Genomic DNA, 18,205 nt, shown 5'->3' on the forward strand with positions numbered 1-18,205 from the left:
CATGTATTTTGACCATTTCTAGTTGGGGAGGCAGGCGGGTGGAACAAGGGAATCAATAGCGTCACTGCCTTTACAGTCTCTATTGAAAAAGCTGTAGCCCAAATCTTTTCATTCTAATTGCAGAACTGGAGCACAAGCCTCGACATGCCTTAAGATTCCCTGTCCCTCAACCTGAAATAGTTTCTCCTACTGCTGCTCAGTATTGGTGGTAGGCATGTAAAAGACAGAACATAATAGTTACTACTAAAATTGTTCAACAAAATGAAATATTTAAAAGCTCATTTTTGAAAGGTCGAACCTTTCAGTTTTGGAAACAAAATATCCAAATATGGGGACTAGTTTTGAAAGTGGACAGTATGTGTTTACTTAGCTTTTGTGTTTTAACAACAGATCATGTGTGTAAATGTCTGGGTGACGTTTTTATTTCTGGCCTGCACAAGGAAGATGATTTAGTCAGGTCAGCCACTACAGAACGAGCTGTTCAACAAATGTTTAGTCATCCTTGGGAGAACTTTGAGTCAAGTGCTTACTACTAAAAGGCGCTGAGGACTTTTTTTGTGTTTTTTTTTTTCTGAATTCCTGGAAGAAAGAATGTCTGGACATCTGTCAATGTGAGTTGCTGGATGGTGAGACAAATTTGGCAAGTACACCAATGAAAATGGAAGGGTACATGATCACAATGTATCCATAAATTAACTCCAGTGAAGTGGTGAAGTATTCAGAGCATCTGAGAGTTCTAGCAAAGAGAATTTTTTATATACAGATACAATAAGAGCTTACTTAAAAATCACATCACAACAACAAATAATAAAACCAAACCATGATGCCTTTGCAGGAGATGTTGAATCCATTGGGTGGCAGTTTGTAGGTATTTCTAAAGTCTCCCCGAAACATGTGGCAGATAGAGAAAATTCAGAGCTGCCTTTATAATAAATGAAATGTTATTAAGCTGTGATTGCCACCTATATCATACTGTAAAGATGGTTGGAAAGCATGCTGATACTCATTTTGTTCAGTTTATTGTCGCGCTGTATGGGACCTAAATGAGACCTAATAGAGTAGTAATTGGATTTGCAGTACATATATGGCAGAGCAGGATTCGTGATACTGCTGCTCTGTGTGCAATAGAGAGCAAACACAAAAATTAAATCTCTTGTAATAAAGAACTGGCAACAAATGGATTCCTTGAGTATATCTAGCTCTTTGGATAAACAAATAATTTTGGAGCTGGAGAAATTTGTTCTCTGGGCTTTGCCAGAATGTTTTTTGACAGTCTCATTGACTCCATGATCCAACTGGAATTTATTTTTGAATAAGATTTTTTAGTTGCAAGATAATTGAAGTATATTTATGCATTATCCATTTCTTTGAATTACTTTTTTGAATTAGCTGTGGTCTCGGGTATTTAGGAGATTCTGACAGAAGTAACTTGATATTTTCAAACTTCTGAAAATCTCAGGACTATGCTTAGGGGAGAACAAAACCAAAACCGACCTTCGGTTAGTTGTTTGAGTCATGGTGTAACGAGCACATCCTGGAATGTGTATTCCTAAAGATTGTAGAATCACAGAATGGCCTGGGTTGAAAAGGACCACAATGTTCATCTAGTTTCAACCCCCCTGCTATGTGTGGGGTCGCCAACCACCAGCCCAGGCTGCCCAGAGCCACATCCAGCCTGGCCTTGAATGCCTCCAGGGATGGGGCATCCACAACCTCCTTGGGCAACCTGTTCCAGTGTGACACCACCTTCTGTGCGGAAAAACTTCCTCCTGCTATCTAACCTAAACCTCCCTTGTTTCAGTTTAAGACTGTTCCCACTAGTCCTATCACTGTCCACCCTTGTAAACAGCCGTTCCCCCTCCTGTTCATACGCTCCCCTCAAGTACTGGAAGGCCACAGTGAGGTCTCCCCAGAGCCTTCTCTTCTCCAAGCTGAACAAGCCCAGTTCCTTCAGTGTTTCTTCATAGGAGAGGCTGTTCGTAATGAATGCTTTCCTTTGTCCTGAATTTGAGGAGCACTTGGTGAATTATAGCCTTACCTTTAAAAGTGTTCACATTGGTATCCAGGCTGATCAGGATTAGAAACTGTCTAAATCAGTCTGGTATTTTTCAGTATTATTCATTCTATTTATTTAAAAGTTTATTTATCTGTCTGTAATAAAGATAATGGTTTGTAGTTAGAATTTAGTTAATAACAATTCATATTCATGTCATATGACACCTTCATTTTTTTTAAGTAATTTAGTAGCCCGTCTCTTTAACAGTTTCATTTGAAAAACAGATAAATCTGTACTTATCTATATTTTCAGAAGCAATTATTTTAATATACCTATATATATAAAAAAAGAAACAACTCTTCCTGTTCTTTTTTTTTTTAACTTTGTTGACTAAAAAGGCTGTTTGATAGCTGCATGTTATAAAACCACAAACAAAATGAATTCTGTAGTAAGGTTCAGCAAGATGAAAATGCCACAGAACTAAGCAGTAACAGAGGCTTCCACAGTGAAAGGGAAATTGGTAGCTAGAACAGGTTAACGAAAACAGCAGAAAGAAATCAGAGCCTTGAATTAAAGCAACCGTGACAAATGATATTCCAAGCTTCAGTATTTAAGCAGAGGGGGAATACTGTTATTATTTTTGTTATGTAGACTTGAGATAAATTTAGTTTGTACTTTCAGGAAGTTCATGCTCATACTAGTCATAGCACATGCAGTCCTGTAATAGCAGAACTCTCAGTTGTGCTGCCTACCAGTAGCTTACTAAAAGTCTGTGGAAATTATTTACAATTGTTTGTAACTGTGGTTTGTATTAGCAGTCTTAATTTGTCGTCTGATATATACATTCTGAATATGAAGTATGTGAAGAATTTTGGGGGAAAAAAAAAAGTAATACACGGAGTAATGGAGGATCTGGAAGTAAGTAGAAATCTTTGAATTACTGCTTATACCCCTTATTTCTAAGAAGCAAAGCTGGGAGCTAGTACCTTGGGGGACAAATTTGGACAATGTAATTGGCGTTGACCTTTTGCCAGATGTCTGGCGGTTCTTTTTTCCTCTCCCTTGTGTCCAGATAAATGTCATGTGTTCAGGTTTTTGTTCCCTTGTTCTGATTTCAAGTGTGAAGCTGCTTATGTTGCTAATCTGCACTTACAATTATTTCCACTTCTAACCCCAGTAGGACTCTCTTTTGGGGTGTTCAGACAGAAATCACATAATTGGATTTCTGCCCAGATACTGTATTTAGATAGCTTTGGAGATGTCATTAATTTGACAGCTGCCATAGGAGATCTTGTTTTTTGGCTATTGTTGCAAGGCCTGCAATATTTCCATTGCATTTTCATTTGTAGTCTTTTTCACTGAACTGGTGGGATTAAAAGCAGTAGAATGAGACACCATCAAATGTGTGCAAGATGCCAAAGGGAGAAAATCAGTGCTGGAAACATCAGAAGCTAAATTGTTGCCAAATTCTATTTGGGCATTAGGAGATCTTGGAATATGTAATTATCCTTCACATGGCAACAACAGAAGCGTCTGTAACTATGGCTGCTGCACACTTTGGTAGGAACAAAGCTGTGTGAAAGTTTCTGTTCTTGCTGTTCACCTAAAGCAAGTTTCTTGGTCAATCCAGGCGACACCTGGAGGAACGCAGGGAGCCAAAACATCCTCCAGGATGTTTTATAGCAAGGAAGTGCTGAGGGCAGGCCTTCTTTTGAATTGAAAGAGGATAGATTTAGATGGTATGTTAATAAGATACTCTTCACGTTGACAGTGGTGAGGCCCCAGCACAGGCTGCCCAGAGAAGCTGTGGTGTCCCATCCCTGGAGGCTTTCAGAGACCAGGTTGGATGAGGCCCTGGGCGGCCTGAGCTGGTGGGGGGCAGCCCTGGACTGGGAGGGCTTTGAAGTCGCTTCCAACCCAAACCGTTCTGTGATTCTATCAGCGTAATGCACTGAGCTGCCACTGGGCTGTTTGAGAGCTGTCAAGAAGTTTCTGACAGTGTTTTCTGTGAAGATGTTGATCAGAATTTGCTCTGAGCACATCTTCCAGTTCCCTGTGTCTGCCTACCAGTGCCAAACACAAACATTGACCTTGCCATATCTGAATTAACATCACCTTGTCCGTATGTTGTTAGTGGCACTGCTTCCAAAGGTAGAGAGTACTGTTACAGCCAGACAAGCAACTATTTAATACACACATATGAAAATAGGAAAGACTGTCTTTGGATTAATAAAGAATGAATCATTTATCCGAACAGGAGCTCTAATAAGTTTATCTATAAAACTTTGAATTGCTAAGCATGCCTTGTTTTGTTCTACCATGATAGTGACCTGAAGGCTCTCTGTAGTTCTTGTTACAGTCCATTTTCTGTTTTGTCTTACCGAGAACAAATCTTGTCTGTTTGCCTAGATGGGAGATTTATTTGCTTAGTTGAAACGTATTCCTAGCCAAGAGTGGTAACCGGGAGTCTCTGCTTCATGTTGCTCTGATAATGTGCCCGTGACTAAATGTTGCATCCTGTGTGGTAGCTAATTTATTGGAATCTGTGGTTTTTCGCTTCTCCAAAAGGCATCTGTGAATGCCTTTTTCCAGCAGAGGCAGGCATTTTTCCTTAGATGTGCAGATCACTAGGTTGCTTTAATGACTATATTGACGTGCTGTTTGTAGGCATCCTCTGCAACCATGAAATCCCCAAGTATTGAATTAAAAGCTCTGACTTAGAGACGTCTGGAAGAATTGGTATGATTCAGTTGGTTCTATATGTATTTTGACACACAGAACATTACATGGCAAATATGTAACAGGAGAAATAGATCTACTGGGGAGCTGCTTGGACTAATCAATTATTAATAGCCATGCTGGTCCTGGACAATTCAAAACTAATTTTACTTCACGGAAAAGACCGTGTGGTTTTCAGAAACAGTAATTTGAAATAAAAATATAAATCAGAGGCTGAAGTTTTAATGGAGCAAATTGTTACACTGCTTGTTTAAAATGCTACTTTCTGGATTCTGAAGTGTTGAAGGAAGTTAGATAACTAAGATATTTCTTACTATTCAGACTACAGATCTGATTTTTAAGGTGTGCTATTGAGGAAAGAAAAATAATTACCTCGTGTTCATGAATGTGGCCTGAGAAGCCTGCTAAGTTAGATACTGTGTAAGGTTGAAGTTTGATCCTTTCCTTCTTCAAAGATACTATGATACAGAGTTCAAGAACATCCTTAGGTGTGGTTAAGTTTCTGCTTGCTTATCTGCAATTATAACTGATGATTCAGGTCTTTAGCGTGCCTTTGGAAGCGTTCATGAGATGCCTATAGAGCTGCCCTAAGCATTAATCAAGGCCTCTGTTGCTTTTTCTGTGTGGTCTTTTGGGATGTGTATGTGTGCATTTACGTAGTCAGAATGCAAATTCTTAAATAAGGAAAATTAGAATGGTTCTGAGCTCCAATTTAATGTTATAAATAGAAAAGAAAAAACAGTGGAATGAAGATAAAATGGAGTCTGATTGCTCTTCCTTTCAGGGATTGCTTTTGAATGGGAATGCTGAGCAAAATGAGTCCTGTTTTAGAGGCATAGTACCCTTGTAAAATGAAGAAGGCGTACAACAAGGGACAGGACATGGGTAGCATTTATTTTAATGCTTTGCTATGTGTCGAAGGCAAGTGAGTGTGGTTTATTATTTTGAGGGTTGAATGTTAGATGTCTTCTCAAAGCAGTTGTCACCTAGCTGGGATGATGCTTCCTGTCCTTACATTCATGGTTTCCCCATCTCTACTTCAGTGTTTCTTTTACCTGAAAGTTTGTGGCATCAGATTTGAATTATTATGTCAATATCGTTAAGTATTAAGATGGAAATTCCTGCTTAAGATGGGAATTTAAAAAATGTTTTGCATATTACCATGAGTTCAGTTAGTAATTTATTATCAACATCAGGTTATTCGATAGCTTAAAATTATGAGGGAATTTTCTAGCTGAGAAAATATTTAAAAAAAAAAAAAGTACAAATTCCATTTAACAGAATGTGATTCTATAGAAAATAAATTGTAGGCATAGCAGGTGCAGTCATTAATCGATAGATTCAACAGTCCTCATTGTTTTCTGCAAAATTAAAAACATTTTATTAATGCATATTTTGCAACTACAGAGGAAGCCGATATTGGAAGTTGTTTTTTAGGAGTGTGGTATTTCAGATAAACATCAGTACTATTTAGAAAATGAACTCCTCATGTTTCAGTAATGGATTGGGAGTTAATGGTTGTGCAGGTAGATGTAAAAATTGTTCTTGGGTTTTTTTTTTGTTTTGTTTTTTAGAAACATACCCTGTCTGCAGAGGATACGGATCTGACTGCAGGATTTAAATGAGAATTTAAGCCAGCCAACCTCTTTGATTGTGGTGGGGTGAGGTGTGACCCGCTGCATGTTTTTGCTGATTGTGTTCCTCCTGGACACACCCCAAATAAAGAAGAAAAACTGTGTGTATATGGAGGGGAAAAAAAAAAAAGTTATTTGAGTGACCAGTGATAACTACATGCCTAATTGGTTCCTCCTTGACACAGATAGGAGGTGTACTGCAACACTTGCACATCAGGTAGGAGCACAGAGGACAGACGTGCACAAGCTCCTGCCTGGGCACTGGTTGGAGGAGACCACCCTTACAGCCTTGGGTGGCTCCAGATCTGGACCATTAAAAAGGCCCAGTTAAACACCAAAGTTTGCCTTTGCTTCAAAGGCTAGTCTCATTTTTTGCAGCTGGCGTTATAGGCTTAAATCTTCCTGCATGCAAGGCAGTGAACCTATTTTTTTGCCCTATTTCACTTGCTTAGTTGCATTTAAGAAACAACAAACTTAAAGAAGAAAAGCTTAGATTAGATTTGTTTGAGGATCTCATACATGTTGTAATGCAAAGTGGCAACTTGCTTCTCTTTCTGAAACTTTAAAGGCAGTGTGAATCTAGTCTTGCTTTCTGATTTCTCTAAGTGTTTTACTCCTTGCTGCATTTGTAGTATTCAAGAAATGAATGGATTTATCTGAGTTACACAATAGTTATGTGTTTACCATTTTCTTAGATTCGAATATAGTAATATTAAATGAGTTATGTGAGGATATGCAGCTAGGAGGTTAAAATACTAAGGATACACTAGCACTTTGAGTACACTTTGGGTTTCTTTTTGTTTCGAGCAAATTCAGGCAGGCACTGAGCTTCGGAGTGCTTTTTGCTGATCTGTCTGCTGCTGCATGGCACTGGGTTGTGCTTGCCCAATTGTCTGTACAGTTAAAATATTTTGAGCGTAGCATATTTTGATGTAACTTCATTTGAAATATCTGCCTAATGGAGAAGTCTTAATGGAATACTTTAATAGCCCAAAGTGGTTACCTGCAATTGCTCTAGCGTATTTCAGTCAATTACAAAGGAAGGCAATATTTAATGTTGAAGTGGAGCTAGATGGTGTAATGAACTGGCAGATTGCCAGTATGATCTTCTCAGCAGGAGAATTTGTATTAATGTGGTGCTTTTCATTTCTTCTCCAGAAGGTCACCAGCAATACGTCAATTGTTGAATTTTATCATAGTTATCAGAGTCACTTGAATGACTTATCATTTGAGTTGAAATTCCCAGCCTGTGCAGTGCAGGTTTATGGTCAGGTCATTTTTGTGTATTAGCATATTAAGTATCAAAGAGATTATTTTAGCTCTTTCTTGTCAGAATTTAAATAGAAAGTGGTTGGATATTGGGAAGGGAGCCTGAGAGAATTGTCATTGCAAATAGTCATTGTAAGGCTGAATTTGGATTTCAGTCATGGGGATAAAAAAAAAATTGGGGCACATCACAGCTATTAATGAAAGGGAAGATGGTTAATAACTTTGGAGGTTACTTTTCAGATAAATCATTATAAGAGCACTGGTTTATTCTTAGTGTTGTAATCTTTTAAGATGACACAGTTAAATTTAAGGTGCACATTTTGTTAGATGCTCCTGATCCTTGTCTTTAGGTATTTGTTTGGAAGCACCACGTTCAAATCCATTTTTGACAACTCAGAAATGCTTTTCATTGTGGGACTTGAGTAGTTCTTATGTTTGGGAGCTTTTGGTCTAGCAGACCAATGCAATTGAAACATACACAGACTTATCTTTCTACCTTGCATGTTTGTAATCACTTGTTCACCTAAATACTGTATTCTGTGTTTCCTGTTCCTTATTGATATCTTCCATACCTTTGGACTGGACCTAATGGTAATTGTAGGTTGTAAAGATGGTCATGACTTGTAAGAGGCCTTTGCATTCTGCATATATAAGCATTGAGACACTTAAAGTAGTCTGGTATAAAATCACAGACTGGTTGTGGCTGGCAAGGCCCCTTGTGTCCATCAGGCCCACCTCCTCTCCAGCTAGGCTACCTGGAGCTGGGTGCTTAGGGCCACGGTCAAGCGGCTGTTGGAGGTCTCCAAGGAAGAGTCTGCACAACCTCTCTGAGCAGTCTGTGCCAGTGCTCCGTTACTCACAGAAAATAGAAGCGTTCTGTCCTCTGTGCACCTTCCCCTCAGGTATTTATAGGCACTGATGAGATTTCCTTGAGCCTCCTCTTCCCCAGGCTGTACAGTCCCAGATTTCCAAGCCTCTCCTCATAGGAGGGATACTCCGATCCCTTCATCATCTCAATGGCTCTATGTTGGTCTCTCTCCCATATATCCAGGTCTCTACTGGTGGTCCTAGAACTGAACACGTTCCTCCAGGTGTGGCCTGGAGCTGAATTGAATTATGACCTGCATATGGTTGTAATACCAAAAAGTATTGAGTCTGAAGTACTAATTATGCCTTGGGTGCTGTGCTACTGCTGGACAGCCATGACAGTGGCTGCCTGCCTTACTTGGAGCCCTTTGGAAAATGTAGACTCATTTCCAGAGTTTCCTCAAGTGTGGCAGTTTGTCTTGTGGGTGGACTGTGAGTATCACCCAGTGACTATTTGCCCATGTGCTTTTGAAGCCTTTTGGAGGTCACAGGAAATGATTTTGTATTCTCAGAGCCTAAATATTCATGACCCACCCTGGCTTTCTCATCAGATACGGCCTTCTGGAGTTTGGCTGTTAGAACACCATGGCAAAAAAAACCCCATTCGTGATGCAAAGCCTGTGGTTCAGATGCATGCCATCTCAAACCGTAACCTCTGTTTCCATTTACCATGTGTGAGAAGGAAGATCTCAGAATTGCCTAACTGAAGTACTGTTTCAAGGAATGTATTTGATGCATAAGTGAATTCTTTGTGGCCCAGGTTTCCATCCTGAGTTTGAGTCACTCGGCAAGTTGCAGTGTTGCCAGTGAAGCTTTTGGCAGGGGAGGTATGATAGAAATAGATTCGTACTTCTTGGGGAATGATTGTTAATGAAAGACAGAGCATAAATATTTTCTGGCTGTTGTGTAGCAAAATGAAGACTTCTACCAGGAGAAAAATAGAATTAGAGGTCAAAATGCAAAAGAATTGAGCCCAGAGAGGAAAGACCTGAATGCATCTTGTGCTGTTGTGTCTGTGCATCTGAGCTTTGTTTCAGGCAAAGTGTTGGTAGGAATGAGATTTTCTTGTATGTTTTCCTCCTTTGACTCTTCATTTGTTTGGAGATGCTTCTAATATACGTTAATTGGGCTGTGCAAATGAAGCCTTTCTTTCTCTACAAAACAGTTTTATTAAAATACTTTCATGACTCATTTTTATTACATATTTAGATACAATTTGGACTTTTACTTTCCCCAGCTGTACTTTCTCTCCAGTTAACTGATAAATATTGCATTCATTTTTCAGGTGTTGATTATTAATAGTCCTGTATTTCTGCTCACTTTCCAAGGCAAGTTGTAAACACTGATCCACATTTGTGAAGTTGGGAGCAGTCGCTTGGAGTGTTGAGTTTTCTTTAAAGAACAGAACCCCCAAATCCCCTGAAGCTATGTCAGCAGTTTGACGGAGTCAAATTAAAATCCACTTTATTTGTGGATTTTAATGGACAGTAAATGATTTGTGAGGTGAGAGGGGTGTAAGAGTACTATTTATAAGATCTTGCAACAAAATAAAGTAACTTGCTTTCTTTCTTTTTTTTTTTTCCTTTCATGGTTAACAATATTCTTGTAGGAGAGAAACATGGCCTACAAAAGGGAATGGGGATTGTTTAATCTGGAGAAGAGGAGGCTTATTGCTCCACAATTGGTCCACAAGAACCTGAAAGGATTTTGTGGGCAGGTGGGAGTTGATTTCATCCTCCGGGTTGCTAGCGATAGGAAGAGAGGTAATGGCCTCAAGTTGCGCTGGAGAAAGTTCAAGTGGGATATTAGGAAAAATTCTTTCTCTGGAAGAGTAGACAAGCATTGGAACAGGCTGCCTGGGGAGATGGTGGAGTCACCATACCTGCAGGTGTTCAAGAAATGTGTAGATGTGGCAGTTTGGGGCGTGGTTTAATGGGCATGATGGGATGATGGTTGGACTAGATGATCTTGAAGTCTTTTTTTAAGCCTAATGATACTATGACTCTGAAAACGTTTAGCTGCCAGGAAAAGGGATCTACCTTGCCTTAGGGTTTTTAATGTTGCTTCATTAAAGTATTGTTTCCCTTTACAATGTATCTTGATCTGTCCTGTAATTTAGAATGTGGAGCAGTTCTTATGGAGAATAATGGTTTGTGGAGATTAAGGATACAGTAACTGGAGAGGAGAATTGATTCAGCAAAATGTAGCTGTCTATCTACTGAAAACTTAATGATATAAAGAGCGTGGCTGCAGTGTACTGGGCATTTTGGCTTGTGCTTGAGCACAAAAGAAGGGATGGCAAGTGGTAGGTCATTCTCCTGTTGCATCAGTTCTCTGCCATTACAGATATATTTTCATTCATGCAGTGAACAATACTTCATCATAATTTTGCCTCTTCTGTTTTTTTGTTTTTTTTTTTCCCCTTTCCTTGTGTGTCAGGAGCAGCATCCCACTTACCTTGAAATTTCAGGGTAGCTGGGGAGTAGAAACTATTTCTTCTAGCCTCAGAGTTTATCAGTTTAGGAGTTCATCAGCTCCCTTTCTCTGCTTATAAACCATGTAAGTCCAAACATTGCTTTCAAATGTCTTTGGAACGTATTTACAATACTTTCTTCAGTACTTTTTTTTCCTCCCCTTTCATTAAGATGAATTAGATGAATTGCTCTCTTCAATTGAATTTCTTTGTAGGATACATTTGTAGTGTGGAAACAGATTTGAATCCTTTCAGGGAAGATTTTGAACACAAACATTTGTGTATGAATGGCCTTTGCATGAGTAAGATTGTACTAATGTGTTGCTGTTAGCTAGGGGTTGCAGTACAGGAAGATACTCGGCATTTTTTCCTTCAGTTTGATTTGGAACTTAACAAATTTACACATCCTGAATTTGTCAGACTGACTTTGGAGTTGGAAATCTCATGAGAAAATAGAAACGAACTGTTGAAATAATCTGAGGTCTCTTCTGAAATACTACTTTATGGCTAGTAACACTTAACACAGCAGGTCTTGTTGGAGGAGCCCTCTGAAGGTTGGAGCAGGGCTAAGGCCAGAACTGGTACCTTGTTGAGGTGAACTTTGAGACACATGTAGGCAGAAGGTCCCCTTATTTCTTGGAATATGTTGCTGTGCCCAGCCAGCCATGAGGGGAACCCTTCTTCACGTCCAAACAGAACCTCCCTAATGAGAGTTCTCCTTGCCAGCTTCAGAGTTCGCTCTGACTTGTGTTGGAGGACCCTGAATCACACATCATAGGCCGGGGATAACCTTTCCAGTTCCCACTGGGTGGAAATTACCTGTCAGATAATTTCAGACTGCTACCTGGGTTTTTGCTTCCATGCTCAGTTCTCCATGTGTGATTGTGTTTTCCTTTAAGAAGATGTGAGTTAAACTTGCTAGTATGAAAATGAAGGGAGCAATAACTATAGCAGCTCAAATGCAGTTTTTAGAACCGTTGAATTTTCGATTGGCTTTATGCACTAGTTTTTCTTTGTATTGTGGTGGCTGGGTTTGTTCCCTGGGTCATTTGGATGTTCTGCAGCGCTCTGATATCCATCCAGAAAATATATAAATACAAACTCAACTTACACTGGATAAGTGGATCAAGCTGAAGTCATTCTTCCTTCTCTTCATAATCTCTTAAGAGATTTAGTAGAGTGAAAACCGAATTGTCTAAAGGTCTAACTTTAGTGCTAAAATTGTGTTGTTTGTTATTTCAGACAGTTGTGTACGTAACTTTGTTGGAGAGTCCTGCCTTTCACTGCCTGGATCCTCTTAACAGTGTGCCAAAGGTGAGTGATTCAGGCCTTATTTTTATATCTAAAGATAAGGAGCTAGCTGGATATATTGCTTGGTTGTGCTTTCATGTGGTGTGATGCCTGTAATTTTCTGCAGACTGCTGGATCATTTATTAAATAGCAGATTTTTTCTTTCTGTGATCTGAGACAAACTAGTTCTAGCTCTTGCTTAAAAAGGTAGAAAGATAGGATCAAGTTATTAATTATGTTCTAACTACTGCTGTAGCTGTTTTTTGGCTCCTACCTTCTGTTTGCTACCGACTACTTCAGCTTATGACACTTATCCTAGAGAAGATGTAGATGAAGTGTATTGCAATGGGAGGTATGGAGGCATAGTAGTAATTCATAGCTTTTGGTTTAGCAGCCTCAGTGTTATTCTTCGATTTCTAAAAACTAACTAATAATTTATTAATTAGTGAAATGAAAGAAGGTTTGTATATTTGTGGTGATTGGTTCTTTGTTTTATTATTTATTTTTTTGGAAGTGTAGATCAGAATTGCATTCAGTATATATAGAGTAACTTCCTGAACTGTCTCTGAAGACTTAATTAACATTATAGAGCTGATGGTTTCTATCTTGTGGCACATCTGCCCACATGCTTGGTATATGTACCTTGTTGTCTTTTCTTTTAGTAACTTTTAAAGAAATGAAACCTCATTATAACTAGTTTAAAAAAAAAGGAAGAAGGCAGAACATTGAATGACCTTTCAGTATTGTACTGGCTACAGCACAGACAAGGGAACTTTACCATACAAATTTACTATTTCTTGTTCAGGTTCTCTGTTCACAAATTAAAATAAAATTACCTTCTTCAGAATGAAGTTATGATGGCTCATTATTGACATTTTGTAGTCCTTAGATGGAAAGCAATGCATTAAGTCCTCATGTGTCTTGATTTTTGCTGTGAGTTGTGTTAAATGGCTGTTCAGTGAAGTGTTATCAGACATTAAACAAATTAATGCCAATAAAATGGAGGTTAATCAGTTAGAATTACGAGTGCAATCCAGTCTTAAATTTATCACCTATGTTATTGGAAATATATTTGGAAATGATTGGGTTTTCTTCAAGGTAATAGAAAAGAAAATTCTGAAATGCTTTGAGGTGAGTTAACTTTTGCACTACATTTTCAGGTTAATTTATATCTATCCACTACATTCAAAGATGATTTTATAACTCTGGCCTTCCCAGCAGGTCAGAATGTGTATCCTTGAACGTTCTGTAATTATTTTTGAACAACAGTGAGAAACCTTTTGTAATAAATTTTAAGAGCAGAGTGGTTGGTTTGTTGATATATATATATCAATATATATATATATATATATTTGTTCATGTAGGTAGCAGATAAAAAGTAAAAAAAAAAAAAAAAAGCTCTTGAAATAGCCATTGATGTAAATAGAAGGCAAATATGCAACCCCCAAAACGATAACGATTCATCTAACTAGGAACTTAATCTTAGTAAAATGATTATAGCTTTTCTATTGAAATTTCTGCTCAAAAGTCAGCTTGTTAACTGTGGCCCAGGCCTTGTATTTGTTTCAAATGTGTAATATAAAATTACTGTCTTTTGGCCTCTTTCATCGTAGCTTTTACTTAAATTTTCTATTAAAAAATTAATAAAACAAAAGCTTCATCACTTTGTTGAAAGAAATAGGTATTTGGAGTCTGGCTTTAGCGTGCTTTTAATCCAAGCTGTTTCTGAGTCAGAAATCTTTTTTTCTTCTACTCCATAAAATGAAAACTTAAAAAAGAAAAACAAACACCAGGAACACCCAAAGCAACCACTTTTACTGCAGATGAAGGTTTTATATAGTTCTCAAACAGACAATAGCTTGCTAAGAGGAGGAGAAGAGCAGCCTTTTCCATCTTTGGACATCTCAGTTGCTTCCTCCACTTTTTTAAGTGTAGGTGTACAGAATACTTGCTCTGTCCAGTCAGGCAACACTTGATTTCAGTAAGAAAATTAAATCTCATTTCTTTATTATTATTTAACATCTCTGTCCCTTGTGTGCACATGCATACCATTGTGCATGTTTCTGATGGACTGTATTGAGTTTGGTAAAACTGATTCTGCAGAACGTGGAGCATTCTAATGCCTTTCCAAAAAGGGAATTAACACTTATATGATATGTAGGTTCAGTAAAGCTTGTACTTGAAGTGCTTCATTGAATCAGAACCTAGTAAATATTTTGCTCTTAGAAAAGCAAATGCAGTTGTTAAATGTTCACAAATGACACTGAAAATGGTCTTTGTATCTCACCAAACTTCAGGCAGTATTGGGTCCTCCCAGGATTTTGTTGAATCTGACAACTGTGGCATAACTTGTGTGTGTTAAATGGTCGTCTTTTATCTAACTGCACACTTGCTGCTTTCAGTTGTTTGTTTCTCTTTGTTTAAAAAAAAAAAAGAGCTGTACAGAAAGGCACCTTTTTTGTTGCTAAAACTTTCTGTCATTTCTGTAGTTACAGTAGTGTGAAGCTAGAATGTATAATATTCTGGCAATTTATTGTAGTCATTCAGTTGCTGTAAGCTTGAAACGATCCTAAAAGCATTTAACTATTATAGAATGTGATATTGCATTTAATGTTATTCTGTGATTTTTGAACTTGTTACTCCTTCACTTACAGTTTCTTTGTAAAATAAATAAATAAAGAAAAAGCTGCATATTGTATTTTACAACAAAACGCTTTGAAAAGTGGTTGCACTATTAACATGTACCTTCTAGTGGTAATGCCCAGATAATTTGTTTTAGGAAATATTCTTTACTAGTATAATTTTTTTTTTTTTTTTTTTGAGAATAAGCTTGCCTTCATATATACCTTCCTGGAATGTACTGTTTGGCTATGCAGGGATACATCTGTACAGAGAAGGTAGATAGTCTGAAGAAATTAGAGGTAAGCAGATGAAGCTCAGTTGTCACAGTCTTTTCGTGCTCAGTAGATTCGCCAAACTGAGATCAGATGTCAGTGGTTACAGTATTAGGACACTTCGTGGAGAGCCTCGTCTGCAGAGGTATTCAGACAGCTGCTGTGCAAATGCACACGTGTTGCAAGGCAGGAGACTCACTGGCAGCTTCTGAAAGAGCAGTCGTCTTCATTTAAAGAGGTAAAAGCACCACATTGATTGCAACCTGATGCAACTGTCTGCAATGCTGTATGAAAGTACTTGGTGTTTTTTGTGGCTCACCATGTTTGCAGTTGTTAATGGATTTCTGAGGAGTTGAAAACCGTGGAGAATAGTTCCTATTCTTAACATTATTTGAGGTGGTTTCATGGGGAGTTTTTGTTCTGATAATAATTAGATGAATGAAAAGTATGGACTGAGTAGATTTCTACATTCTTTTCCCAAGAAGAATAATCATGTATTTGTCAGTTATCATAGGTGTCTAAAGTGTCAATTTTAAGCCTTTGAGTATAGCTTTTAATGTTTCTTAAAATACTTATGGAAGTGCAGTATAGCTATCAATTTTATAGAACACTGCTGATTATCTTGTGCTGGTGATACAATACTTTCTAAATGATGGTAATGAATATTAGAGAAAAATGCTTTCCCTTCTGCTCTCATGTCCACGCAACCAGCAGTATACCCCCCAGATATTTTTATGTTGATGCGGTGCACAATAGATTTTCACTGAATTAAATACCTTTTTCCAATTTTTGACTAATTTGTTTCTTGTCGTAATCAAGTTGTAATTCTTTACATGAAAACATAAGCATGCTTTTCTTTACTAATAGTATCAAAGTAGATTAAGAATCGTTTGTCTAATTTTTTTTCCTTCTTTTTTCCTGACTGCCTCAGGTTCAATTAGGTTCTGCTGCTACCTACAAACCAAATCTATTATAGCCCACAAATGACATTTGTGATTCGCTGTAACCGCTATCTGTATGATTTCTGTGTCACAGAGAGCACAACCCAGCTTTTATCAATATGTGTACACTCAGCTTAGTGAAAACAAAAAGATGACAGCGTCTTCCCTGGTGGAAGTTGTTTTGTGGTTTGGTAGTCTTTATGGACTTCAGCTGTATTTTTATCCAACGTGTCAATTTTCTAAGCCAAAACAGGACTTTGCCTGCTGAAAAGGATCTAGTGTATTTCTTAGCTCTTGAATATAGCTATGAATTAAACTACATATTAAGAATATGTATGAGTATATATGTATACGTACAAATAAGCCAAGATGAAGCTTGTGCCTCTTTGTTTATAAAATGATAACAAAAGACCTGGAGACCAAACCTTATGTCTTGACCAGTGCTAAATGGAATGTCACTGAGCTAGTTGAACCCATATTTCCTGGGTTACTAAATGAACATATTCCTGCGTTAAGCTGGTTTCAGTTAGAAGAGTGGAATACACGCAGCTTTTCTGAGGGACAGCTGATGTGGTTCAGAATATCATCTTGAGAATCCCTTGATGATAGTTCATGTGGTCAATCTGCCTTAATGGAAGAGTACCTGATTTGCTGAAAAACCTTTGTTAGGTAAGTGTTGCATGTGGAGGCATGTATCCAGGAGAGTCAGCTGGAGAGCTTGGGATGTGTGGATTTTAAGCAACCCCTGTGCCAGCACATTGTGCAGTGTGATAAGGCTGTATCAGCACAGGGGCAGTTTAGTAATCCACTGCCCTCCTGGAGGAGGAAATAGATTAGCCAGGCAGCCAAGGCTGACGTTACCAAGCGCTAGCTACCCTAATAGCTCTGTCCTGCCCCAGGAAGGAGCTGCTGTTATCTTCTGCTTGCAAACTTTTCCTGAAGATGCCCTCCCTTCATCTTTCTCAGGGATGCCAGGCTTGTTTCACAGCTCAGTACTTTGGGGGCTTGACTTAGGGCTTCACAGAATGAGGAGTGAAGGCCAGCATTGGCATCGGTCCTGGTTATAAAATCAGTTGCAGAATTGTTTATCTATTTCATAATTGCTGGAAGACAATTCTTCTGTTTTGAAGGTTCTGAGGGAACTTAAAATGATCCATTGTTCGTGTTACAGTCAGGGTGTAAGTTAATAGAATGCAGCTAAAATTGTAAATGTCCATATGAAATACATTCCATATGAAAATACGTATCATTTGAATATTGTATTAAATGTATATGTTACATTTAATGCATTATGATATTAAAAAAACTTTACTTGCTAAATGGCTCCTTTTGATGAATGGGATGAGACTGTTTGTAATTTGTGTGTTGAAGAAGCATTCTTGGTAACTGCTAAAATTGGTAGATTTTACAAAACAAAATATTTAAAAAATCACCGACATAAATTTGCTATGGAATTCTGTATCTGATAACTTGCTTAATTAATCTTGGATTACAACTACTATTAGTACTGTGCTGACAAAGCCTGAATTGTGCTAAGCTGAGTGAACTGAGGAAAATGAGCTTGTCCTGTTGTGTATTTTGTTTAAGCCTGTAGTAATATGAGGCATAGAATTCCACGCATACAGAAGTAAACCTTTTAAATTCGTTTTTTTTCTCTCTCTGACCTTAAGTTTGTGAGTCTGATTTTTAAGACATCATAGCTCCTTGCCATCTCTTGGATTTTACACTCCTTTCCTTTGAGCCCTTTCTTTCCACACTCTTTTGTTTCAGGGATCCCCTGCAGCTCTTGTTTTATCCCTTCTTTATTTGGAGGCTGTTTCCTACATCAGCTGCTCTCAGTAGTTCCCCATAATAGAGCCTATGTTCAGGTCATTTGCAACCTGTTCTCCTACCCTCATGTCTTATACTTTATCCTGCTCTTGATTTTGGACACAGCAGCTGCATGCTTGGCCCTCCCAGCAGGCCTGCTGCTGCTGTCTTTGTGACTTTCACTTTTTTTATTTTTTTTTCATGCTAGTCTGAGTCTTTGCATTTCTTCCTGGCACTTCTTTTCCCTCTTGTCATTTGTTGCACATCTTCCTTAAACACATCTACCTTTAAAA

The 18,205-nt window shown here is 38.2% G+C and overlaps 1 protein-coding gene across 1 annotated transcript in view; it reads left to right on the top strand.

Moving 5' to 3' along the window:
* The window catches only part of NCK2 (NCK adaptor protein 2), a 91,484-nt gene that overhangs the window by 19,389 nt on the left and 53,890 nt on the right, over nucleotides 1-18,205 (top strand). Inside the window, exon 2 of the mRNA XM_003203176.4 lies at nucleotides 12,221-12,292. The gene's annotated coding sequence lies outside the window, so the exon portion shown is untranslated. The remainder of the gene's footprint in view (nucleotides 1-12,220; nucleotides 12,293-18,205) is intronic.

The sequence above is a fragment of the Meleagris gallopavo genome, chromosome 1, assembly GCF_000146605.3.
Source record: "Meleagris gallopavo isolate NT-WF06-2002-E0010 breed Aviagen turkey brand Nicholas breeding stock chromosome 1, Turkey_5.1, whole genome shotgun sequence".
In the NCBI taxonomy this organism is placed as follows: Eukaryota; Metazoa; Chordata; class Aves; order Galliformes; family Phasianidae; genus Meleagris; species Meleagris gallopavo.